Below are 26,713 nucleotides of genomic sequence, written 5' to 3'. Positions count from 1 at the left end.
ATCATCAGAAGTCAGAGCAATAAAGACATAAATAACCACGAGGTCTTCCAAGGAAAGAAAATGTTCACTACCAGAACCACGAATGGCCAGTTTTTCAGACTTTTCATTTCATCTTCCTCAGCTTATTTCAAAAAAGAGCCAACATGCATAGCAATGCATGTGATAACCATCTTCTAGAATTGCAGATGAAAGCCACATCTGACTCGGAGTCGGGGCTTTCACACACACACACACACACACGTGCACGCACATACACATGTGCACACGCACACAGCTCAAACTGTGCAGGGCAGAGGTGAGCAGGAAGCCTTTCCTCCTCCCAGCTCAGACTGCTAACCATGACTCCTGGGAACTTCTCCAGCGGCTCAGATAAAATGGGAGAAAGGATGTGGGTGCCACTTTGGAGATGAGAGAGGAAACCTGGAAGGAAAGTAAGTGCCTGGGCAGAGTCCTCGAGCCCACGGGAGAAGCTCCCGGGGAGGGCGACGCGCGAGCACCTGCTCTCCCGCGTGGCCTCAGTGGGCTCGCGTCCAAGGAGTCGCTCAGGTTTCCCTTTCTCTCCGGCTGTCCACAGCCCTTCCTTAGACTTGAAACGCACTGGGTTTGGGGTTTTCCCCCTTTTCCCAGTGCTCGCCACCAAGACCAGCACAAGAGAAAGCCAAGCCTGATACTCTGAGACACTGCACTAGTTTGAGGAACATGGGTCTTGGTAGAGTTCTCATTCATATTTTCAGCTGCTTGGTTTCAATCGCCATCATACTTGACACCACGGAGCAAAACAGAAACGCTCTTCGCTCCTTCACTCGCAAGTGTTCGTGGAGTGTCTGCTGCAGGTTGGGCACTGTCCCAGGTCCTGGGGATTCGTCAGCGAGCAAGACAGAAAAGGAGTCTGCTCTCACGGAGCTTCCGGGCTGGGAAACAGGAGCACAGTCCTACGATGGGATTTCAGGGAGAATGATAACACGGGAGGTGCACACGCGTGCGGGGAGGCAGGACCCCCGTGTGGCCTGCGGGGCGGTGCTGCACGCTCCCGGCAGGCAGAACCCCAAAAGGAGGCCACAACAGGGGGCTGTCTGACAGAGCCCTGCTGGGTGAGCCTCTGGGGCACAGGGCAGGGTGAGAAGAGTGGAGAATGTCCTGGAAGGGTAACCGTAAGATCCCCAGCACTGCCCATGACAAAGTCTCGGAGTGAGGGAGGCATCCTCTGAGCATGGAGCCACCGGACGTTGGGGCCTGCCTGAGGCTGCAGAGGGAGCTGGGGCAGGGAGCTGGCCCGGGGGCTTCTTTATCTGTCACCAGCCCCATCCTGGCTGCTCACAACGACCCATGTGCACACTCTGCTGTACACTGGGCACGATCGGAAGGATAAGCTGGGAAGAGCAGGATCTGCCCACAACCCGGAGATCAACTTAAAAGACAAAAGGGACAGACTAAAGTGAGAACAGGGCCAAACTTGCTCTCCCACTCCATGCAAACTCAACTTGGTTCTACTGCAAGGAGAAGGATGTTGAAATAGTTTGCAGACATAAAGGAGTGTGCATTCATAAAAGGTCTGTACCTTTAAAAACAAAGCAACATTTTAAATAAATAGTAGAGGTTTTTTTTTTTTCTCTCATGCAAAGTTCAAGTTGAGAAAGACCTTTTGGGATGGAACAATTCTGTAAGTGTGGGATTAGCTGTACTTACAAATAAGTAAATGACAATGAGTGCAGCAAACCTAGTATTAATATATTGAGCAGCTACCCCACCCCCATCTTTAAGACTCAGTTGGAACCCAGCTTTTCGGTTTATTTAAACCTTCCTTGATTTTCTTTCACCCCCACTGCCCACGTGTATCTCCTGCTACCTCTGGTCTGTGAGTCCTGGGCCCACACTGCTCGGGCCCTACAGTGTTGCCACCTTCCATCCCCGGCTTCTGTTCCAATGTCTGGCTTCCCACGGGGTGTCATCCCCTGCACCTGAGGCCCCAGCCTGGAGCAAGGAGTATGTCACAGCTCAGTCAGCATTTGCCGAGCGAGCGGATGAATGGCAGCCCTCGTCAGTCCTCTCTGAGTTACTGCTCACAGGCTGTGGGCACCATTATCATTTCCACTTTTACAGGTGAGTAAACTGTGGCCCAGGGAGGTCATGTCACTTCCCCAGGGCCAAACATCTGGTTAGTGACAAAAATAGGATTTAAACCTCAATCTGACCAAATCCAGTGTCTATGCCCTTGGTTCAGACAACCTCCTGTATCTTTGACAAAAACCTGGTCTGACCCAGAAGGTCCAGAAAGAGCTGGGGTGCCAGTTGCTCTCATCATTTAGTGCTAATAATGTCTCTCTCTTCTTTTAGAGCTGGCCAAGGGCAATAGAGTGCAAAAGTTTTTACTTGATTGGTAAACAATGAGACCCAAGTTTTATTCCATCTCTGCCACTTACGCCTTCTTGTCTTAGAGCAAGCAAGTCATTTCATTTCTTGGGTATTCCTTTTCCTTCACTCAGTCACTCAACAAACCTTTGCCAACTGTCCATGATGTGTCAGGTAATACATTAGGTGTTGGAGATGCAGAGATGAAACTCCATGGCTACCTGTCTTCAAGGAGCTCACTAGCTAGCTAGGAGGTAGGCATGCAAACCAGCAATTACGACCGAGGTTTGTGCAAAATCTATGCAAAGTTTCAGGGAACACCGGAAAGAGGACATGAATCTGCAGGGGCGCAGGGATGGGGAAGGAAGGGTTTGTGAGGAGGGAGCCCTTGGGCTATCTAGCAAAGTATCCCACGGATGGCCTGGAAGTTCCCTTCCAGCTGGCAGCATAGGAACTCTGCATGCCATGTGACATAAATGGAGGACTCAGGCAGGGAGACTTCTCCCTGAGCCTTTTGTGCTCTGGGGGTTGCCACAGCCGGTGGTCATCAGAGGGGCTTTGAAGTCAGCCCAGGTGGCTGCTTCTCCCCTATGTGACCCTCCCTACACTTTATAGCTTCTCTGCCTATGAAATCCAACATCAGGAGCAAGCTCCTCCAGTGCAACCAGGAGTAAGGTGGAGAACCAGCTCCTGAAACAGGCAGAGACCAGCAGTGACATCCTGCAGTGGCATGGTCTGATAAGGTCACAGCCCCTGGCCTGGCCATTCTGGATTCTGGCCGCAGCACACTGGCCCCGGGCATCCAGTGTGATTCACTCAGACGCAGACCCACTGAGAGCCAGGGGATGAATGGGGACACGAGACCACAGCAGGAGAGCTTTTGCAGTTGTGGGAGCTGATGGAAGAATCTGTGCAAGGCTTTGCCCCCGCCTCTGGTGTAGGCCTGAAGTCCTATAGGCCAAGCAGCCAGATGTGAGGTAGGAGAAAACAAGCCCAAGAGAACCTGAAAAGGCCAACAGGAGCAGCACACGAGGAGAGACAGAAACCTGTATTCAGTTCTCGTCACCTCCAACCTCGACAGTGTGGGGTCGGGGAAGGCAGGGGTTCATGCGAGGAGCTGGTGACCTGTACCATGAACTTGCGCAGGCACCTGGGCCAGGACTCAGAGAGCCAACGGAGATCTGGGGGACCTGGCAGGGAGGTGGCAATGCGCTCCTGGCACCCACACCAGCCTCAAGTGCAAAGGCTCAGGCTTCACAGCTGCCACCCAAATCCTGTGTGTGGCAGACACACCAGAGAACCCTCAGTAATTCTCCCCTCCTGGAGTCCACACCTTTTGTTGTGGTTTTATCAATTGCAGCAGGTAATTTAGTTTTAGGATATCCCCTTGGCCAAGGGGGCGTCCATTCATTCGGGCCGGTGGCAGCGGGGAGCCTTAAGATTTTATTTTAGTTCACAGTAGGCAGCATACAAATATGCTGATCACAGCATATAGTCAGGCCTACAATTAAGCAAATGTGGAGCCTATCAATGTCTCAATTTCAAATTCCCTGTTGCACATGAAGATTCGTAATAGTCATTGAAGGTATCAGAAATCTAATAGGTGGGTTCTAACATCAAGTAAGTCAGCTTCTAAATACATACTCCAGTCATTCTGTACCACGTGATATTTTGCATGTTTTTCTTCCTATTGTTTTTCAGTGAAAACATGGTGGTCCTCTGCTGTCTATGAATGTTTGTTTGCTCGGATGTGCCTGGAGTTCAATATGGTGGACGCTCATCAGCCCTCTGATTCCGAGCAGGCTTGTGCAGTCTGTAGCGAAAATCCTTGGAATTACATTTTCAAAAAATTATGACAACAAATTATCAGAATTTCTGATTAATCTATTGCAACATAACAGATATTGGGTTCTTTGGGCAAGTTCTGAAAGTCCCCATCTAGACGGCTGGTCGTGTTCCCGGGTGTCGGCCCTGGGTCCCCTTGTCTCTCAGGCTCTAGAGCAGGGAGGTAGCAGAGCAGCTTGCTAAACCTGGACTCAAATAAAAGTCCCGCATCTTTGGACCGAGAGACGCAAGGCAGTGAGATCAGGGCGTGGCGAGGCCGCCCTACCGGCCAGGGGCGATGCTACGTAACCGCAAGGGGTCTGGAACCCAGGCCTACACGCTGCGGTGGGCTAGAGCAGCCACCGCTCTCAGCAGCGCCGGGCACCGGCAATGTAGTGCGTAATGCCGGGAAATGTAGTGCGTGCAGCCGCGCCCACTCCCTCCCGCCGCTCGCTGGGCGCCGCAGGCGACTACAAGTCCCATCAGGCCCCGCGAGGCCTTGCTGGCTGGGCTGTTGCAGGGAAGGGACGGAGTGGGGAGAACGTGTCGGAAGGCGGCTGGTGCGGCTCAACGGGCGGCGGGGTTCTCGGCAGGCAGGACCGGGTCGCCAGCACTGGCGGCTGCAGCTTTCCCGAGCACCAGCTGCCGGAGCTAACCTCGCCCGCTTTCCACGTGGGCGCCTTTGGGGAGCTGTGGCGCGGCCGGCTGCGCGGGCCGGGGACTTGTCGCTGAGGGAGCCGCGGGCACCCGCGCTGCCCCAGCGTGAAGAGGTCGCGGACTCGGACCGGGAGGATGCCGCCGTGGCCCGGGATCTCGGCTGCAGTCTGCAGGCGGCGGCCGAGCTGAGGACGGTATGCGGGTGAGTGCGGGGCTGAGGGGCTTTTGCAGTTTGGGGCCACCCGAGGTGCCGTCTTGCTCCTGATGTCCTCTGGGATTCCTCCCTGGAGGGGCCCGGGGTAGTAGGATCGCGCTTTCGAAGCTTTCAACCGGCTAGAGCCTTCCTGGGACACCGGGAGGAGTCCCAGGACCCGGATGCACAGTTTCTTCGAGTTGCAGTAAAGGAACAAGACAGCTTCATCAAAGGCAGGTTTTTCTATTCACTAATTTTACAAGTGCGTGTTAATAAAGACAAGCAATGGAATCTGGCAGACAGGAACTTAACCAACGTAAACATCACCAGTAATATGACATATTAACATCATGAACCTCTTGATTTGTACTGAGAAGGACATGAGTTTTCTGGTGGTCTTGCCAAAAATGCAAAGTTTATTCCAATCATGAGGAAACAGGAACCAAACCCAAACTGAAGGACATTGTACAAAATACCTGATTAGTGATCCCTGAACGTGTCAAGATTGTGAAAGACAGGGAGACAACGAGGGACTATTAACAGACTTGAGTGGACTAAGGAAATATAACCGATGTCATGTGGGGTACTGGGTAGGAATCTGAAACAGAAAAAAAAGGCATTCAGTTAAAAATTGTGTGAAATTTTAAGAACATCTGTAGCTAATAATATTGTGTAAGTGTTAATTTCCTGTTCTTGATCCCTTTTCTGTGATCATGTAAGGTGTTATGTTAACTTAGGGGAAGCTGAATAAGAGATGTGAAGGAACTCTTTGTACTAGTTTTGCCACTTTAAGTTTCAAATTAGTTCAGAATAAAAAATTAAATATTAAAGAAGCCCAATAAAGAATGCCGAACTTTGATTTTTCTTGTATTTACAACAGGGTTAGAAAGAAGTTCTTGGAACATCGGGAAGAAACCGTTATGATAGATTGAGTCTGCAGACAAGAAACATTTGCTTATGAGATGGTAAGATTCTCATCTTTTTCACCCTTTTCTCATGAAACACTACACTGTCACTGGCCAAGTGTTAGTGTAGACCGTGTGGTAGTTTGATGTTGGATATGCTTAGTTGGAAACAAGCTAGAGAACTTCCCCTGGGACTGGGAACTAGTGAGGAAAAAGGACACACAGAGCTCAAGTGACTGCGTATTTGCCTCTTTCAGATCGCTGCCTTTATTTATGCTCTGAGTTTGGTCTTGCTCTCAGTATTAGGCTAAATTTATGCCTTATCTTCACCCTATTTTTGGTGTTTTTGTTCTGCTCCTGATTTTGGTTTAACCACATTCTTAATCCTAATCCATTATCTCTTGTGTAAAACCCTAAGAGAAATTTAAGATGATGAGTATTGAGGAATTATGAGTTAGAACATGATGGGTTCATAACTTTTTTTTTTTTTGAGACAGTCTCACTCTGTTGCCCGGGCTAGAGTGCCGTGGCGTCAGCCTAGCTCACAGCAACCTCAAACTCCTGGGCTCAAGCGATCCTCCTGCCTCAGCCTCCCGAGTAGCTGGGACTATAGGCACGTGCTACCATGCCCGGCTAATTTTTTCTGTATATTTTTAGTTGTCCGATTAATTTCTTTCTATTTTTAGTAGAGACGGGGTCTTGCTCTTGCTCAGGCTGGTTTCGAACTCCTGAGCTCAAACAATCCGCCCCCCTCGGCCTCCCAGAGTGCTAGGATTACTGGCGTGAGCCACCACGCCCGGCCGGGTTCATAACTTTCTATGTGCCAGACACTGTACTGGGCACTGAATAATGCATAATGGCATCTATCATCTCTCCCACTGATTTTATTTTTATTGTGGTAAAATTTATGTAACATAAAATTTACCATTTTAACTCTTTTTAAGTGTTTAAGTGGCATTAAGTACATTCACAATGCTGTGTAACCATCACCACTATTTGCAGAACTTTTTAATCTTCCTAGACAGAAATTCTCTACCCATTAAGCAGTAACTCACCAGTGCCCCCTCCTGCAGTCTCTAACCTCTATTCTACTTTCTGTCTCTGTGAATTCACCTATTCTAGATACCTCATGTAAGTGGAATCATACGATGTTTGTCCTTTTGTCTGTGGCTTCTTTTACTTAGCATAATGTTTTATAAGTTCATCCATGTTATAGCATTAGAACTTCATGCCTTTTTATGGTTCAGTAGTAGTCTATCGTATCGGATATAGCACATTTTGTTTATTAATTCATCTGTTGATGGACATTTGGGTAGTTTCCACCTTTTGGCTGTCATGAATAATGCTGCCGTTAAAATTGGTGTGCAAGTATCTGAGTCTTCGTTTTCAGTTCTTTGGGGTATATACCTACGAGTGGAATTGCTGGGTCATATGGTTAATTCTATGTTTAAAATTTTGAAGGACCACCAAACTGTTTTCCATAGCATCTTTCCCCTCAGCAATGAAGGTTCTAATTTCTGCATATCCTTGTCAACACTGATTTTCTGTTTTTTTTTTTTGTAATGGCCATCTTAGTGGGTGTGAAGTGATAGCTCATTGTGGTTTTGATTTGCATTTCCCTAATAACTGATCATGCTGAATATCTTTTCATTTGATTTTTGGCCATTTGTATATTTTCTTTGAAAAAGTTCTACTTAAGTTTTTTTGCTCATTTTTAAATTGGGTTGTTTGTCTCATTGTACTAGTTCTTTGTATATTCTGGATCCCAGACCCTTACCATACATATAATTTGAAAATATTTTCTCTTATTCTGTGGGTTGTCTTTTTACTTTCTTGATAATGTTCTTTGATGAACAAAAGTTTTTAAATTTGATGAAGGTGAATTTGTCTGTTTTTTCTTTGGTCATCTGTGTTTTGGTGTCATACTTAAGAAAATGCCAAATCAAGTGTCATGAAGATTTTTCCCCTATGCTTTCTTCTAAGAGTTTATATTAAGCACATAGGTTTAGGTCTTTGATCCATTTTCAGTTAATTTTTATATATGAGGCAATGGTTTGACTTCATTCTTTTTCATATAGATTTCTATTTTTCCCAGACCATCTTTTCCCTATCGAATGGTCTTAGCATGTTTGTCCAAAGTCAACTGACCATGTAAGTTCCTCTGTTCTGTTCCATTGGTCTATATATCCTTATCCTAGAACTGTACTGTTTTGATTGCTGTGGCTTTGTAGTAAATTTATAATCAGGAAATCTGAGTCTTCCAACTTTATTCTTCTTTTTCGAGATTGTTTGGCTATTCGGAGTCTGTCAAAATTCTGTATAAATTTTAGGATAGGTTTTTCTATTTCTGGAAAAAACATCATTGGGATTTTGATGGGAATTGTATTGATTACTTTGGGGGGTACTGCCATCTTAACAATTTTAAATCTTCCAATTCATGAACAAGAGATGTCTTTCCATTTATTTAGGTCTTTAGTTTTTTTCAGCAATATTTTCCCCCACCCCCTGCAACTGTAGTTTTTATTTTTTATTTCCTTAAATTTTAGTTTTTTAATTGTAGAGACAGGGTCTCACTATGTTGCCTAAACTGGTCTTGAACTCCTGAGCTTAAGCAATACTCCTGCCTCAGCCTCCCTAGTACTAGCTCGGACACTACACTGCAGGCCTGACCACTGTGCCCAGCTTGTTTTGTAGTTTTTAAGTGTACAAGCCTTTCACCTCCTTGATTAAATTTATCCCTAAGTATTTGATTATTTTCGATGTTGTAAATGGAATTGTTTTCTTAATTTCTTTTTCAGATCGTTCATTGCTGGTGTATAGAAATACAATTCATTTTTGTGTGTTGATTTTGTATTCTGCCCCTTTGCTTCATTTATTAGCTCTAATTGGTGTTTTGTGTGTGTGTGTTTGACACGTACAAGAGCATGTCATCTGCAAACAAAGATAACTTAATTTCTTCCTTTCCAATTTGGTTGCCCTTCCTCTCTCCCTCTTTCCCTCCCTTTCTCCCTTCCTTCTTTTTGTCCTTTCTTCCTCCCTCTTCTCCTCTCTCTCCTCTCTCCCTCCCTTATTTCCTTTCTTCCTGCTGTATCTAGAACTTCCAGTACTATGTTGTATAAGAGTGGCAAAAGTACACATCCATATCTTATTGCTGATAATAAGGGAAAAGTTTTCAGTCTTTCCCTGTTGAGTATGATGTCAGCTGTGGGTTTTTCATTGTGGCCTTTATCATGTTGAGGAAGTTCCCTTCTGTTGGTAGTTTATTTAGTGTTTTTATGACAAAAGGGTGTTAGATTTTGCAGATAATTTTCTGCATCAATTGAGATAGGATCTGTTTTTTTCCCATCATTCTATTAGTATAGTGTATTGCATACATTGATTGATTTGCTATTTTTTTTTAAAGAGACAGTGTCTTGTTCTGTTGCCCAGGCTGGAGTATAGTGGTATGGTCTTAGTTCACTGCAACCTTGAACTCCTGGGCTTAAGTGATCCTCCTGCCTCTGCCTCCTGAGTAGGAGTAGCTGGAGTAGGGACTACAGGCACATGCCATCTGGCTAATTTTGTTTATTTGTTTGTTAGTTTTTATAAACAGGGTCTCATTAGGTTGTCCAGGCCGGTCTCAGACTCCTGGTCTCAAGTGATCCTCCTGCTTTGGCCCCCAAAATACAGGGATTACAGATCTGAGCCAGCATGTCCAGCCTGATTTGCTAATGTTAAATTACCCATGCATTCCAGGGACAAATCCCACTTGGTTGTGGTGTATAATCCTTTCAGTATGGTGCTGAATTTGGTTTCCTAGTATTTTGTTGAGGATTATTGCATTCCTATTGATGAGGGATATTGGCCTGTAGTTTTCTTTTCTTGTGGTGTCTTTTTTCTGGCTGTGGTATCAGGATAATGCTGGCCTTATAGAATGAGTTAGGAAGTGTTCACTCCTTTTCAGATTTTAGGAAGAGTTTGAAAAACGTTGATGTCAATTCCTCTTTAAGTGTTCAGTGGAATTCACCAGTGAAGTCATCTCTTTGTTGGAAGGTTTTTTATTACTGATTCAATCTCCTTACTTGTTATAGGTCTGATTAGTTTTTTTTTTTATTTCTTCTTGAGTCAGTTTTGATAGTTTGTGTGTTTCCAGGAATTTATCCTTTTTATCTAGCTTACCCAGTTTGTTGGCATACAGTAGTTCATAGTTTTCTCTTATAATTCCTTTTTTTTTTTTTTGGAGAGAGTCTCGTTCTGTTGCCTGAGTAGAGTGCATTGTGTCATTGTAGCTCACTGTAACCTCCAGCTCCTGGGCTCAAGTGATCCTCTTCCCTCAGCCTCCTGAGTACCTGGGGCTACAGGCACATGCCACCATACCTGGTTAATTTTTTTTTTCTATTTTTAGTGGACACAGGGTCTTGCCCTTGCTCAGGCTGGTCTCTAGCTCCTGAGCTCAAGGAATCTGCCTGCTTGGGCCTCCCAGAGTGCTAAGATTAGAGGTGTGAGTCACCATACCTGGCTTTTGTAATTCTTTTTATTTTTGTAAAGCCAGTAGTAATGGCTCCACTTTTATTTCTGATTTTTTGGTAATTTGAGCCTTCTTTCTTTTTTCTTAATCAATGCAGCAAAAGTTTGTCACATTTGATGATGGTTTCAAAGAACCAACTTATGTTCTCATTGATTTATTGATAGTGTTTTTCTATTCTGTTTTATTTATCTCCACTCTAATTTTTATTATTTCATTTTTTCTGCTAGCATTACATTTGGTTTATTGTTCTTTTTAGTTTCTAAATGAGATTTAGTTCCTGAGTGAGATTGTTCTTTTTTAATGCAGGTGTGTACAGCTATAAATTTCCTTATAGTTGCTTTTTCCGTGTCTCCTAAAGTTCATATGTTGTGTTTTCATTTTCATTTGTCTCGAAGTATTTTCTGATTTAACTGTGTTTTTTTTTTCTTTGACCCATTGGTGGTTTTTTTTTTTTTTTTGTGAATATAATTTTTTTTTTTTAATTTCAGCATATTATGGGGGTACAGATGTTCAGGTTACATATGTTGCCCTTGCCCCGCTCCGCCCCAAGTCCAAGTTTCAAGCATGTCCGTACCTCGGATGGTGCGCATTGCACTCTTTGTATATGCATATACCCGTCCCCTCCTCCCCCTCCCGCCTGCCTGACATCCAATAGATGTTATTCGTATATGTGCACTTATGTGTTGATCAGTTAATACCAATTTGATGGTGAGTACATGTGGTGCTTGTCTTTCCATTCTTGGGATACCTCACTTAGTAGAATGCATTCCAGCTCTATCCAGGAGAATACCGTTGGTGGTTTTAAGTGTGTGTTTGAGTTCCTCATATTTGGGAATTTTCCAATTTTCCTTCTGTTATTGATTTCTAGTATTATTCGCTTGTGATTAGAAAAGATATGTTTTATGATTTTGGTTTTTGAAAATTTAAGATTTGGTGGTCTGTCCTGGAGAATTGTCCATATGCACTTGAGAAGAGAAGAATCTGAATTCAGCTGTTGCTGGATGGAGGGTTCTGTATATGTCTGTTAGGTCTAATTGTTTTATACTGCTGTTCAAGTGTTCTGTTTCCTTGTTAATCTGCTGTCTGGTTGTTCCACCCACCATTGAAAGTGGGATATTAAAGTCTCCAACTATTATTGTAGAACCGTCTGTTTCTTTCTTCAATTCTGTTTTTGCTTCATACATTTTAGGGTTTTGTTGTTGGCTGCATGTAAGTTTTGTAATGTATATCCGTATACATCTTTATAACGCATGCTGGGTGGTATCTTTTATCAGTATATAATGTCCTTCTTTGTCTCCTATGACTTTTATTTTTAAATTTCTTTTAGAGACAGGGTTTTGCTGTGTTAATCAGGCTGGCCTCCACTCCTGGGCTCAAGTGATCCTTCCACTTAAGCATCCTGAGTAGCTGGGACTATAGGCATGTACCACTACACTCCTGTTTCTTGTAATTTTTTTGACTCAGTATATTTTGTCTGACAATAATATAGCCATTCCAGCTTTCTTTTGGTTACTATTTACATGGAATATCTTTTTCTATCCTTTTACTTTCAACTTGTTTGTGTTTTTTGATGAAAAGTGAGTCTTTTGTAGACAGCATAGTGGATCAGGATTTTTTTAATCCAATTTGCCAATCTGACTTTTTAATGGGTGAGTTTAATTCATTTACATTTAGAGTAATTACTGATAAGGAAGGGTTTTTCTTCTGCCATTTAGCTATTTGTGTCTTATATTTTTTATTCCTCAATTCCTCTATTATTGCCTTATTTTATATATGCAGTAGTTGAATTTTTGTGGTGTACCAGTTTTATTTCCTTCTTTCTTTCTTTTCTGTATATATTCTAGGTGTTTTCCTAGTGGTTATCTTAGGGATTATAATTCAATCTTATAACAACCTACTTTTCTGGTTTTGATTTTTGAAATGGTCTCGCTCTGTCGCCTAGGCTGGAATGCAGTGGTGTGATCATAGCTCACTGTAACCTGAAATTCCTGCGCTCAAGCAATCCTCTTACCCCAGCCTCCTGAGTAAGTAGCTAGGGTTACAAGCACATGCCACCATGCCTGGCTAATTTTTTTATTTTTTGTAGAGATGGGGTCTCCCTACGTTGCTCAGGCTAACCTACTTTAATAATACAGATAGTCTGCAACTTACAATGGTTCGCCTTACAATTTTTTAACTTTATGATGGGTTTATTGGGGTATTAAATGCATTTCAACTTGCAATATTTTTGATTCACGATGGGTTTATTGGGGCATAACCCTATTGTAAGTTGAATATCTGTACCAATTTTGTTTCCATACTATACAAACATTCTGATCCTACATTTTGTCTCTCCCTTTTTACATTGTTATTGTCACGGATTATATCTTTATAAATTTATAAATATTGTTTAATCCATTTGTTTTGGAATCATACAGGAAAAATAGAGGAGTTACAAACCAAAAATACAATAATACTGTCTTCAGTATTTACCTCTGTAGTTGCCTTTACCAATGTTCTTTATTTCTTTTCTTCTCTCTCTTTTTTTTTTTTTTTGGAGATAGGGTCTTGTTCTTTTGGCTCAGCTAGAGGACAGTGGCATCATCATAGCTCACTGCAACCTCTCAAATTCCTGGGCTTAAGCAATCCATCTGCCTCAGTCTTCCAAGTAGCTGGGACTACAGGCACACCAGGCATGCCCAGCTAATTTTTCTATATTTTGTAGAGATGGGGTCTCACTCTTGCTCAGGCTGGTATGGAACTCCTGACCTCAAGTGATCGTCCTGCCTTGGCCTCCCAGACTGCTAGGATAACAGGCATGAGCCACCTTTCCCAGCCATTTATTTCTTTTTATGACTTCAAATAACTGTCTAGTGTCTTTCATTTCAGCCAGAAAAACTCTCTTTAACATTTCTTATATGTCGGGTCTACTGGTAATGAACTTCCTCAGCTTTTGTTTATCTGAAAATGTCATAATTTCTCCTTTGTTTCTGAAGGTTAGTTTTGTCAGATACAGAATTTTGGATTGATAGTTTTTTCTTTCATGGCTTTAAATATGTCACCCAAAAAATTAAAATTAAGAAAAAGCTGGGTATGGTAGTGTGTGCTTGTAGTCCCAGCTGCTTTAGAGGCTGAGGCAGGAAGATCACCTAAGCCCAGGGGTTCAAGGCCAGCCTGGGCTACACAGCAAGACCCCATCTCTAAATAAGTAAGTTAGTCATCCCATTGGTTTCTAGTCTCCATGGTTTCTGATGGAGAAATCTGCTATTAGTCTTATTGAGAAACTTGATTTTCTTTAGTAACTTGTGGTTTCCTTTAGCTCATTGAACACATTTTTAAAAATTGGTACATAACGATCATACAAATTTCTGGAGTATTTATTTAACACATTTAAGACAGTTGGTTTAACATCTTTTTTTGTTTGTTTAGTGGGCTTTTATTTATGTGTGAATCTAGCTTTTGCCTGTAGAAACAATTAATTAACATCTTTGACTAATAATTTCAGCATGTGGGCTTCTTCAGCTTGGTTCCTATCAAATTCTAATTTTCCTATGACTGCGCCGTAGTTTTCCTCTTTCATGTGTTTTGTAAGTTTTTGCTGAGAACATTCTGAGAATGTTTTTTCTTATCGAAGGCTGAAGCTACCTGTGACTGTTCCAAACTATTTTTGCAGCATGTGTATTACTTGTAGTGTAGTGGTCATTGACGTATCTATTCCTTTATCTCTGCAGTCAGTCAATGATCTGACAAAGATTTCCTTAAATGTATGGCTCCATAAAAAAAACAAAAAAGAATAAAGGTTCCTTTCTCTAAATCTTCCAATAGATGGTGCTGGGGGAAGCTAGTACTGCCAGGAGGGTCAAACCCAAGACAAGCATCTGGGCCAGGCACTCAGGGCATCACCAGACCAACCAAAACACAGAACCTCCAATTTTTGGAGGATCAGAGTCTCTACTGCCTGCCCTGGCACCAGCCAGCTGCTCCAGGAACTCAAGCTGTATCTCATCTGCGGTGGGGCTGAGGAATGTGGGGGGTAATAGTTGATTTACGTACGCTGCTTGCTTATAAAAGATCAGCAGCCTCTCCCTTCATCAAACACTCCCTGGTTGTTATAAGTGTCCCCTGTGGTTCCGGAGTTCCAAACCAGTGGATTGCAGTGTTGTCTTGCTAGCTTAATAGTTGCTTCTTTAGAGGGACTGAGCCACAGGGCTTCCTACTCTTGGCCATTTTGTGTGACATCGCCCTTGCTTATTTTTAAAACATTTTACATCTTAACCAGTCCATCTTGGTGGCCTCTATTTTACAGTTAATAAGCGTATAAAAGGAAATATGATACATTAGAGATATGATGGTGTTGTAAGAAGCACGAGGGATTTAGAGCCAAACAGATCCGTATTTGCATTCTAACTCTCTGGTGTAAAGTAACTAGAAATGCCAGTGTTATGCCAACATTAGTTCCTGTTCCTGTTCAATTATCAGTTGCTAAGCACTTAGTACCAACCGTCTAATTAGACGCTTTATATACACATTTCCAGCAATAGTTTTGTAAAATAAATATTTTCTGGTATTTTTTTTTCCCTTACAGAAGATGAAACCAAAGCTTAGTGATGTTTTGACAATTTTCTTGTAGTAGAATTAGGCATCAGACCCAGGGCTGTTGGACTCAAGCCCTTGCTGAGAGCCGTTTTCCACACCACCTCTTATCTGCGTTACAACGTCTGATTTCAAGGTCTCTTTCTCTTTCTTCAGGAGTCACTTGTTGTAGGAAAAAACCCTGCAAATCCAGCAGACGTGATCGAAGGAGGGAAGTTTATCCTATCTGTGAATATGTTGCACACTGTTGTATTTCATAAGGTCAGTAGTAAAACCTTTTGGACTTGATGTGTAATCTGAGTAACTTTTGTCAAAGGGTTTAGTGATTTGAAGAGTTACGTTCCTATGCTTGCGCTCAAAATAAACGCAAGCATATGCTGCCTATCTGACATCTTATTTTTAGAGCTGATAGTTTGTATTCTTGGGTTCTTTTAATAGGGAATATTAGAAATATAGTCAAATTTCAGACACTCTCTTGATCAATAGGATTACAATTGTAATATTGGAATGTGTACCTGATTTCTGTGCTAGAAGCAACTGAAAGTATATATGAATCTACAATAATTCTAATTCTGTGAATTCTTGAGCCTTTTTTGCAGAATAGTTGGCTAGTGGAGGAGTAGACAGTAACCTTTGTTCATGAATTCGGAATACTTGGGAAGTTACTGAACTAACTAAAGACAGGTCTTCTTTGATGAAAATATGGAAAGTTAACAAGTCAGGGGTATCTACGAATTTCTCAGAAGTCTGTCCTAGCCCAGAGGGAATATATTCTTGGTTCCCTAAATAGATGTGTCATGAACTCTGATGAGGTTTAATTGCAATATCACTATACATAAATTGCACTTATGAATAAGTAGGTGTTTATGAAGCATCTGAAAGATAGTTGTACTAATTACCATTTTTGATTAATCTCAAATTATTGGTAAGAAAAAAAAAACAAAACCGAAAAAGCGAATCTTCGGGTTTATCATCTGAGGTTGGAGTATAAATTGCCTGACTTCAGTGAGGTAACTTTTAGTAAATTTTAAAAGTCCATGCTGGTAGATGAAGTTTTATTTCCAAGGCTCTCAATGCCAGTGTCAGTTTGGTAGCATCTTGATTATGTACTTTAGCTTCAACTAGAAAAGTTCTGTTGCCAGGTATCTCAGTTGTACCGATGGGATTTTAGTTTATGGAGGTAACCAAGTGATGACACAGAGAGGCCAATGCCATTGAAGGAAGACGTTTATTACATTTCTTGAGAGGAGGGGGCATGCCACACAGGGCCACAGAGAAAAGCACTGTTCTTAGCCAGGAGGCTGAAAGGAGAGACGGGATTGCATAGATCCCAGTTTTTCCTGGGATTTCTGTGGGAAAGGCCAGGCAGGGAAGAGTAAACAATTTAGGACTGGCTAGATTGAATAATTGCAGCAGGCTTTGGGGCGTAGGCTCTGTCCCTTGTTGCCTGGTACCTGGCCCGGGTTGATTTAGGTTGATGGGGTAGCCGGGGAAATACCCGCTTGGTGTGTGAGAGTTAGGTAAGAAGGTGGTTTCAGAGTATGGGCTCTGGATCATGGGGCAGATGGAAATAGTTTTGACTGTTAGTTTGGCCCTATAATTAATGGATGCAAAATAGACAAATACAGAAGCTAAGAAAACAGAACCAAGTTATGGGGACAATTTAAATTTAAGAAAATCAGTAACTTAATTTAGATCTGGTTGTGACAGGATTTGTGGTTTTATTGGTTTGTCTCTAAGTGGACACTTACTTATTTGCTGTTTGACTTTTAGCACAAAGGACAGAAACCATACCAGACAATGCTGATGTTGGGCAGTCAAAAGCTCACAGAGCTGAGGGATTCAATTTGCTGTGTCGGTGACCTCCAGATTGGCGGAGAATTCAGCAACACCCCTGACCGAGCCCCTGAGCACATCAGCAAAGTAAGATGATATTCCTCCCATAGAACAAAAGGAAATAATGATAAGAAGCTAAGGGAATAATGATTACCCTAGCAGGCTCATAAACATCCCAGTAAATGCTTCCTTCTCCCATGCGATTCCATTAAGCTCATACCCTCTTTCCTTCCCTTATCATCAGAACTTTTCCAAAGAGGAGGCTCTACTCTGCTTGATTTCCTCATCTTTCATTTATTTCTAAATCATTCTATGGATACTCTTCCTTCTAGGGTAACAGTGACTGCCTGATTGTCTAAACAATTGGTCACTTTTCCATTTTCATGTAACTTGACCTGGCTATAGCATTTGGCTTTGCTGTTCACTTGCTCTTGTTTCAAACTCTGTGGGAGTTTCAGTCTGTCATAATGGCCCCCAGCAAAAGGTGATAATTCATTCCAAAGGGACCATATATTTGGCATATGGTAAGTGCTCAATTATCAGAGATTATTCAGTAGACAGAAGAGGCAGAAACAGTATAACAGTAGACATGTAATATTTAAAATAGGACTATGGGTCAATTAGCCACTGCTTAGAAAAATTCTAAAGGCATCAGCATAGATGTATTATACAAAAACAATAAATTCATGAAGCCTTGTCAAAAACATTCTCCGGAGTTTCCTAAAGGTAAGACTTATCCCCAATCTGAGTCAAAAGGGCTTCAAACAATGACACAGTTGGAATGAAGAGGGTACATTCAGATTTTTCTTATTAGGTTTGTCTTTTCAATTGACAGTTACAACTTATGGTTTTTTGGTAGGGTTAAGAAACTGCAGAAGATTACTGTTTCTCCTTTAAAGAAAAGATAAATCTCATATTTCCTGGTCTATATATAGTTTTGAAATTGTACTTTTTCTCTTTATCCTAATATTTATCTCCAAAAGCACTGAGATGGCAACCGTGTCGTTGAGTTGCCCAACTTTAGTAAGCAGTGATGGGGGCTGTATTTAGATCCGTGTCATTTCACCTTCAAAGCCCACATTCTTTCTTCTTGTCTATATTGCTGGTATTAAACTTGACTTCAGATGTCTTTCTCTACCATTTTGTTTACGTGGCGAATAGGCACTGAGTGAAAACTTCAGCGATGCTGTGATTAAAATATGCATGACAGCAAGCTTCTAGTATCTTCTTTCTGAGATCCATTTTGTTTGCTTCCTTGTTCTCCAAGTGTAGTTTGGAAAGTGGACACATAAGTGAGATTTTGCTGCTGCTAACAATTTTCTGGCCCTGGAAATATTTTTCTTTTATGATTGACGTTTGTATTTTATGTTGTTTAAGAAAAAACTAGTTTTGTTTTGGAAAATTTCAAACAAGAGACTAGTATAGTGAACCTGTAATGTACCTATTGCCTACTTTCAACATTTCTCAGCATTTTGCCAGAATTATTTCTGTAGGTCATCGATAGCTTTTGATCCTCACCACAATCCTGTCAGATACTATGGCAGAGACTATTCTCACTTTACAGGTGAGGACACTGAGGGCTGATGAGAGATACATGCCCAGAGTCACAAAGCTATTATCATCAGCAGTAGGTTAAGGAAAAAATTCAGGTCTTCTGACCCTCTTCTAGGGACCTGTTTCTAAGCATATGGTGGAGGGCATTTCTAACAGTGGTTCTCAACTCTGCTTGCATTATTTTTCCCACAGAGCTTTGGAAAAATACTGATGTCTGGGCCGCATCTTCAAGGATTCTCATTTAAAGAGTCTGAGGTGAGACTTGGTCTTGGGAGTTCCTGTGATTCTATTTTGCAGTCAGGATTAAGAGCCACCTGTTTGATAGAAACTCTGGAAGAATGAAAGTTAAGAAACCTGAGGGCTTAGACCCATTGCAAGACTACTGTGATACTTGGGGCAAGATTGCTTGCCTAAAAATAGAAATTCATATTCTGTCTGCCTGAGAGTTATTGAAAATACAAAGAGAGAATTTTTTTTAGGGAACTCATTGAAAATATTAAAAAATGCCAGAAAAATATAACTCAGCAATTGTTATCACAGGGGAAACTTCAAAGATAAAATTTTGTTTAGTTTTTAGTTCTAATATCCAAAATAGCTATCACTGCTGTCTATGCACATGTAATGAAATAACACTGAAGTTTATCTGATGTCTAATTGGGTTCCTTTTGTGAGTCGCAGGACAATACAGAAATATAAATCAAAGCTAGTGACTAAAACAGCAACAGGATAAAATTGAAAGTTGCAGCCGGGAACATGTCTTTACACCTTCATCCCTGGTAACTAACGCAGTACTTGTCACATAGTAGGTTCCCATCAAATTTTAAACAGATTTAATATGTTGAGCGTGTTCTATGAAGTTTCTAAAGCTATTGTAACATGTTAGTGTAATTTTATGACTTATAAATTTTGATTAATACTTTTTATAATTGTTAAGTATAGGCTTTCTCTCAATAACATCTGTTTTCTTGTAGGACCTATATAAATCAGCCTTCTTTTATTTTGAAGGAACATTTGACAGTGATAAAAGATACCTCGAATGCAGAGATTTGAGTAGGTACGGTTTTCAAAAATCTCAAACTCTCCTATTTATAGTTCTCAAAGCGATGGTGTCTCCAGAAATCCTGTTATTGGTCTTTTAAGGGTCTTTGCAATGAATTGTTTACAGATCTTGTACTGAGCATTACATACATCTAAGAAAAATTAAGCTGAGCCCAGTGGTGCATGCCTATAATCCCAGCTACTCAGGAGGCTGAGAGGGAGGGATCTTTTGAGATCAAGAGTTTGAGTCCGTAGTATGCTATGATCGTGCCTGTGAATAGCCACTGCACTCCAGTCTTGGCGATGTAGTGAGACCTTGTCTCTAAAAAAAGAAATAAAATAAAATGTGGCAGTTCTCAAACTTGTTGATCTCAGCTCTCCTTGATACTGTAAATAATTGAGGGCCCCAAAGAACTATTGCATATGTGGGTTGTAGCTATCAATATTTATCATATTAGAAATTGAAACTAAGGAATATTTGAAATATTAATTTAAATAATCTCATTACATGTTAATCATTTTTGTGAAAAATACATTTTCCAAAACAAAAGTGAGAAATTGTCACACATTTTGCATTCAAGCTGAAGTGATAAACATCATGTCGCTTCCAGAAAACCAGTTGCTTATGAGAGGGTAAGGATTGAACAAGGCAGATAACAGCTTAGTATTATCATGGAGGTAATTTTGATCGCAGGGAGCATACTTTGAAAATTATCACTCTAACAGATGAAGAAAAATTCAGTGTCCTATTATCCCAATATGTATCAGATACTATGGTTTCATCTCAAGACGCAACTGCCCAGTTAGTTGGGTGAGCGAGGTTGTGTGAATCACAAATACTTTTCTGTAGTTTTTAAGTTTTTGTGGGGTAATGTTATATCCTTTCCCTTTTTCCCTCTCACAGGACTATCATTGAGCGTCAGAGTCCCACGATAGAGGCTGCGGAAGTTTCGGACTGCTGGAATGGAAGATTTCACCTTCAGTGACGTGCATATTAAACTAGGCTTTCCTTACTTACACCGGCACCAGGGAGACTGTGAGCATGTTGTTGTCATTACTGACGTAAGGTGGGTGGCAGCACTCAGAACGTTTTTTACTCTTTTCTTTCTCTTTATTTCACCATATAAAAGCACAGTATTTAAGAAAAAAAAGGGAGTAAAAGTAATCACCATTGCAACTTGGCTTGGGAACAGCAAAAATAAGTGTCTGCTTTTCATGCCATTAGCAACTCTCTGTATCCATTTGCATCTTCTATTGTTGATTTTTTGGAACATCTTTAAGAAATACTTTACTATTTATTAGAGGGTTAAAATCTGTAAATCCTTTTAAAATTATTTCCATTTCCATATTACACAGCTGTTATTCAGGTACTAGTCATCCATTGTGTATATAATATCGATTCTTTGCACATTTGCAACTTTATTTCTAGGTTTCTTGTCTTTTTGCCAAAATTTGAAGGAGGTAACAACTAGGGAAAGAGAAGAGTAATTCTGATATTTGACAAATGCGAAGTCTCAATACTTTGATAAAGATTTAAATGGGGAAAGAGCTAAAATAGTCTAAAATGAGATGCGGAGATTAGTTATTAATTGTGTATAGCTGGTATCTCTATTCCATGAATAAAGCTCTTCATTTCCTCCTTATGTAGGAAATCTCAGTTTAAGAAATACCAATATGTAAGAAAAAACCTTGCTGTGTTGCTGGTTTGATTCCTTCTGAGACCATTTTTTTTGTGGAGCAATGACATACCAGTAAATAGGTTCTGATGCTTTCAGAAGGTCCCTGCTTCTACTTCTTTTTGGTCTTAGTGACCAGTCTCCAAAATTTTATATCCCTCGCACTGCTTCTCAGAGAGCTACCAGAGGATGTAGAAGCACTTCACACAAAGAGTAAACCGGGAACAAGAAGGACGTGGGATGCCACACAGAGTAGTTTAAATAGACATAAAGGGAATCTGAGGATGATGGGGAAGGGACATCCTGGTACGAGAGCTGTCTACAGACCTAGAGAACAGTTCAGTCCAGAGACTGGAGCCAGAAGCACAGAATTTCAATAAGAATGTCTGGAAAGAAAAATAGAACTGGTAGACTTCTGGTTGGTCTTTAACTCAAATGGATAGTATGTTCATCCTTCTTTCAGAAAATAGGGAAGTGAGTTAGTAACAGGTACATTGAGAATTTAGCAGATGCAAACAAGAGAGAATTAGTAGCTAGAAAATAAAATGTACAGTAAGAGGAAAGAGTAGTCAGTTGTGTAGCTTATGTGGAAGTAGTATCAACTCACCATAATTTAAACATTAAATATCTATTTAAGCAAAATTACAGTAGTTCTATAAAGGGAAGTTGAAGTGCAAAATCATAAAAAGTTATATGTGGAAAAGAGTTGCCCCTAGGGAAGAATGATGAGGGGAGAGCAAAGAAAGCTCATAAACCTTGGATTTATGTGACTTTAAAAATTATGTATAGTATGTTTATGGTTTTAATAATGTTATTAAAATGTTGGCTGGTCCAGAGGCAGTGAGTTATCTCAATTGATTGTTCATAGTCAGTTATAGATTGATCTCCTTGTTCTACTTTATCCCCCTTTCTCACTGCTCTACTTGACTAGTCTAAAAAAAAAAAGTCTTAAAAACTTCAAAAAATTTTATGTAAGCCAGCTTTTCTAGTCAAATGAGGGTAAATGTGCCTGCCTCTCAATAAACATAAGGTGGAAGACAACCCACTATTCTCTGTGATGGTCTTACTTTCCTTTTATTTCTCATAGTGTAGGGGCAGGTTGCTGTGAACAGTGTCATTGTAAGGCTGAACGATAAGAACATGGCCCTTAGACTCAAGGCAATTTCTTTCTTTTTTTTATTTTTTATTTCAGGGTATTCTGAGGGTATAAACATTAAATTTACACTTTATGTGTTTGCCTCACCCAAGCAAGGGTTAGGGGCATGCCCTTTCCCCCTACAATGCTTCCTGTGTCCTTTAGTTGCGGGTTTATCCCCCCATCCCCCTAATCCCTGGAGAGTATTTCTGTCAAGGCAATTTCTTGATGCAGTGGTCAACACAAGAAACAATGATCTGTTTCAGTGCTAAAGAGAAAAAGCAATTGGCATTTATTAGAGTTTGTTGGACGTGGCGAGCGTTGTAGCGGGGGGAAAGGCATGCCTCAAATCATGATTTGGAGTGGCAAAGTCATAACATGTAACCAAAATGTTTGTACCCTCATAATATCTTGAAATGAAAAGAAAAAAAAGAGTTTGTAACGTGGAACTTTGCTGAGAAATTTTTAAAGGTAATGTAGACGAGTCATTTTCATCTCATAGGTAGATTTAATAATTCAGTGCCATTCCACAGTACCAGCTATCAAAAATTCAATGATTTTCTGATGGTGAAGTTTAATATTTGCTATCCTTTCTAACTAAAAAAAAAAAAAAAAGTGGAATTTTAGAATTGTCAGGGACCTTTAGAATAATCTTGTGCCGTCCTTTCATTTTTCAGAAGAATCTGAGGTCAATCATTGTTTAGGGGGTTTATCCAAACCCAGAAAGCTGATTAGGGACAGAATAGAGATTGACTTTCATTTACAATTCTTAAAACTTAGAAGTCTGTAATTCTGACACCTAATACTAAGGAGCCAAATTTAGATTTTCATAAAGGGGATAGTAAAAGAGTAGAGCCACATTGTAACAACCAGTTAGTCTGGGTAAAATATCACCAAGTAGCCCTGCCCAAACTGTGTTCCATAAAAGGTACTGAGCATTAGGTAATCCAGGGGTTCTCTGAGGGAGTACACGGAAGACATGGAGTGTACAGTAGCTCCCTCTTAGGGTGTCACAGTGCACATTACCATAAAGGGATTGGGGAAGGCTCATAGGAAAGAAAACCTTGTTTTCCCAATGCTCTTTTAGAGAAAGTGTTTTGTGGAACACAATTTTGGTCAAATCTGGTATAATAAGCAATTTACCTAAATTTTTTGTAAGCACAAACTGAAAACATCTAGTGTGTTCCTAAATGTTAAGGTACAGATATATTCCTTTACAGATCATAAATTTGCACTTTAATTTTAATCTCCATTTATTTTCTTATGAACAAAAGGCTTATGCATACTGATGACTGCTTGGATAGGGCACTTCATCAAGAAGCACTGGCTGCGGACCAGAAAATGCTCCATTTGTAAAATGTGCACAGCTAGGTGTACATTTTCTTCGAGATATCTTTTTCTTCAAGAATTGCTGGTTTTCAGTAGTTAAGTAGTTTTGATAATTTCAGTTTTCCTTTTTTGCTCTAAGTACTTTTGTACTTGGACCTGTAAGTAATATGAGGGTTTTTATCCAGTAGAGAAGGTCCACAAAATCAGTTTTAATATGTTAAAACTAGCGTTTTTAAACAGTAAGCCGTGTATTATGATATATACAGATAAGTCAAGAGGAAGGTCGAACTTCAGGGCTGATGCCATGTTCAGGGAGCCATGTTCTTTCTTGTCTGTAGTTTACCAAATCAGCTTCATTCCACAGCTTCTCAATGAAAAAAATATCAGCACATCACATGCGAGGTCAAAATAAAGTTGTATAAAATTTTTGCATCATGTGATTCTACATGTTTATATTAAAGTGTTTCTTACTGTGGGTCAGAGTCAAAAAAGTTGGGAAACCACTTAGAGGAAAGGGAAGAATTTAGTACAGGTTGAGCATCCCAAATCTGAAAATTAGAAATCTAAAACCTAAAACTTTTTGAGCCTCAGCATGATGCTCAAAGAAAATGTTCATTGGAGCATTTTGGATTTCAGATGTTCAATGCTCAGATGATAGGTACATACATAACAGTGATATTCCAAAATCTGAAATTTGAAACTCTTCTGGTCCCAAGCATTTCAGATAAGGCCTTTAATTCCAGATAAGAGATATGCAACCTATATCTTCAGTTTTCTTTGGCTTCCCCGCCACAATATACTTTTCTAATGGATCAATAGGAAAACATGATAAATCAGAGTTATCAGATCAAAATGAAAATAAGGGAATGTTAAAAGTACACAGTCCATGAGATACAGAAATCAAATACACTGGAAAATAGTATTTTCATCTTACTGTGACCCATAGCATCTCAGACCAAAAACAATCTCAGTTGAATAATGTTGCCCGTATTCCCACTTGTATACGCTCTGTATATTACAATATTTTATCCTGAATTCTAGGTAGTAAAACAGTTGGAGTTTTCAAATTAACCAGAACTCATTTACCAGTTAAAAAGATAAATTAAGCAAAAGTGTATCAGATCCGTAGGATCTAATTATATTATGAGTTTTCAAGATGGTCTGTTAGAAGAAAATGACTGTGTTTATAAGTAAGTTACCTGGAGGATAGATATGTCATGGCAAATGTATGGTGCTTTCAAGTACAGACTTATGTTCTTCTCTACTCACCTTTAGGGGCAAGCCTTACAGAGAAACAGCGTTCTGCGACGTTTCTTAGCGTTGGATGCCCTTTTGCCTTGTAGAGTATTGGTAGTGATTTGTCTGTGTCTCCATATATATACAAAATTATATAAAGGCTTATGTTTTAATATGGTAGACTGACAAGGCAATACTGGGAATGTTATGTTTACATATTAACTACATACAGGTTATAACTTACAGCACATTAAAGCCTAAAAAACTTAATAATGTACATCTTTTTTAAAAACTACAGACGGTTGACTAACAGTGACAGTTTTGTACCAGAGGACCCATGTTTCTTTTGTGATGTTTGCTTCTGAATGCTCCACGACGATTCAGAAGGCAACAAACTGGGGGAATTTTTTGTTTATCTTTATGTTGATCCTGCAGCCTTTAATTAAGAATAGCCACATACACACACACACACACACACACACACACACAGAAAAGTACAGCCTTCTGAAATAACTGTTCTCTTGGATGGTTACTTTATATCTAAGAAATGCCACTGAGGACCATGATCCACTTGGAACAATTAGCTAAAGCTACCAAAAAGAAAGTCCAAATCAGAGATTGTCTTATAAAGTAAGTAACTTGATTATATTTGTTTGGAAATATATTTAATTTAGTACTTATTCCAAAGGTTGTTTTTCATTTAGTGCTTTTTACCCATTGTAAGTGGGTTGGTTTATCTTGCTGAGTTACAGAAGTGCTAAATATGAATCCTTTGTCAGACACACATATTGTGATTCTTTCTCCTAATCCTGTTGATTCTCTGTCCAGAGTGTTTTTTACTAATGATAGAATTCGATTAATGAAACATCAAGTGGTGGAAGTGTTTTGAAAATTCTTCGAAGAATGTGAGAACTACACCATCTACCATGAGGCTTCCAAAGTAAAGTTCCTTCAAATATCTGTCATAAAAATTAGGGAAAAAAATAAGAGTCAATTATTTAATAAATAACACAACATTAAGAAAAGCTATTGTGTAATTTAATTTTATAGTGGGCTCTTTTGTAATATAATGTTAGGTTTAGTTTTATTAGAAACTAGGCACGTAAGACATTTTAATGAAACTACATGAATAATGAAAGTAAAAAGATCTTGAGTATATATTTATACCTTCACAGTAGTAACATTTAAATTGAAGCTTCAATTCTTGATAGAAACTGTCTATGAATCATTAAGTGCTGTGAGTTTAAAATATGTCAGTTTAGTATTAAGATTAAAAAAAATAGGTTTTATATGGCCGTGGAGAGATGAAACAATCCAGATCCTACTGACTGCTAGCTCTGGCTCACTATGTCTTAGCTAATACTACCGAATATTCTATAAGCAAAAAGAGAAAAAGCAAATACAGGAGTTTTTCTGGCCCGGCTCTCCCATTCTTCTCGTCCTCTAACTGTAATAATCGTAGTTACGCTTTTTTCTCATTCTGAGCCAAAGGGAAAAGGAAGCTTTCTCATCAATTCCCAGGTCCAGATCATCAGAGAAAATTGTAACTATCTACATTGAAATATGTTCTGGAAACCTTTTTGGGTGAAAATGTAATGCCATTTAAGACTTTTAAGAGTGCTATAAAATAGATGTTATTTATTTATTTATTTTTGCCTGGAGAATTTACGTTTTATTGCCTGTATTTGGAATACTATCAAAATATAATCTTGACGGATTTAACCAGCTCGCCTTGAGCCTGTTCAGTATCTTCACCCAAAGGCTTAATAGTGACTCCTATAGATAAGCCCTATAAGGAACACGGCGATGGGAAGGCAAGAGGACATCCCCGCACAAATCCATCCCAACTCTCACGGAGCTGTGGGGACTGCAACTGACCACTTTGCCCAGATGCCCCTGCAG

The 26,713-nt window shown here is 40.3% G+C and overlaps 1 pseudogene; it reads left to right on the top strand.

The window, feature by feature from the left end:
- Nucleotides 1-4,575: 4,575 nt before the first annotated feature.
- LOC105816404 lies at nucleotides 4,576-25,257 on the top strand (annotated as a pseudogene).
- The last annotated feature ends 1,456 nt before the right edge of the window (nucleotides 25,258-26,713 follow it).

The sequence above is a fragment of the Propithecus coquereli genome, unplaced genomic scaffold (assembly GCF_000956105.1).
Source record: "Propithecus coquereli isolate 6110/MARCELLA unplaced genomic scaffold, Pcoq_1.0 Scaffold370, whole genome shotgun sequence".
NCBI classification, from domain to species: domain Eukaryota; kingdom Metazoa; phylum Chordata; class Mammalia; order Primates; family Indriidae; genus Propithecus; species Propithecus coquereli.
This window is presented reverse-complemented; position numbering and strand designations above follow the sequence as displayed.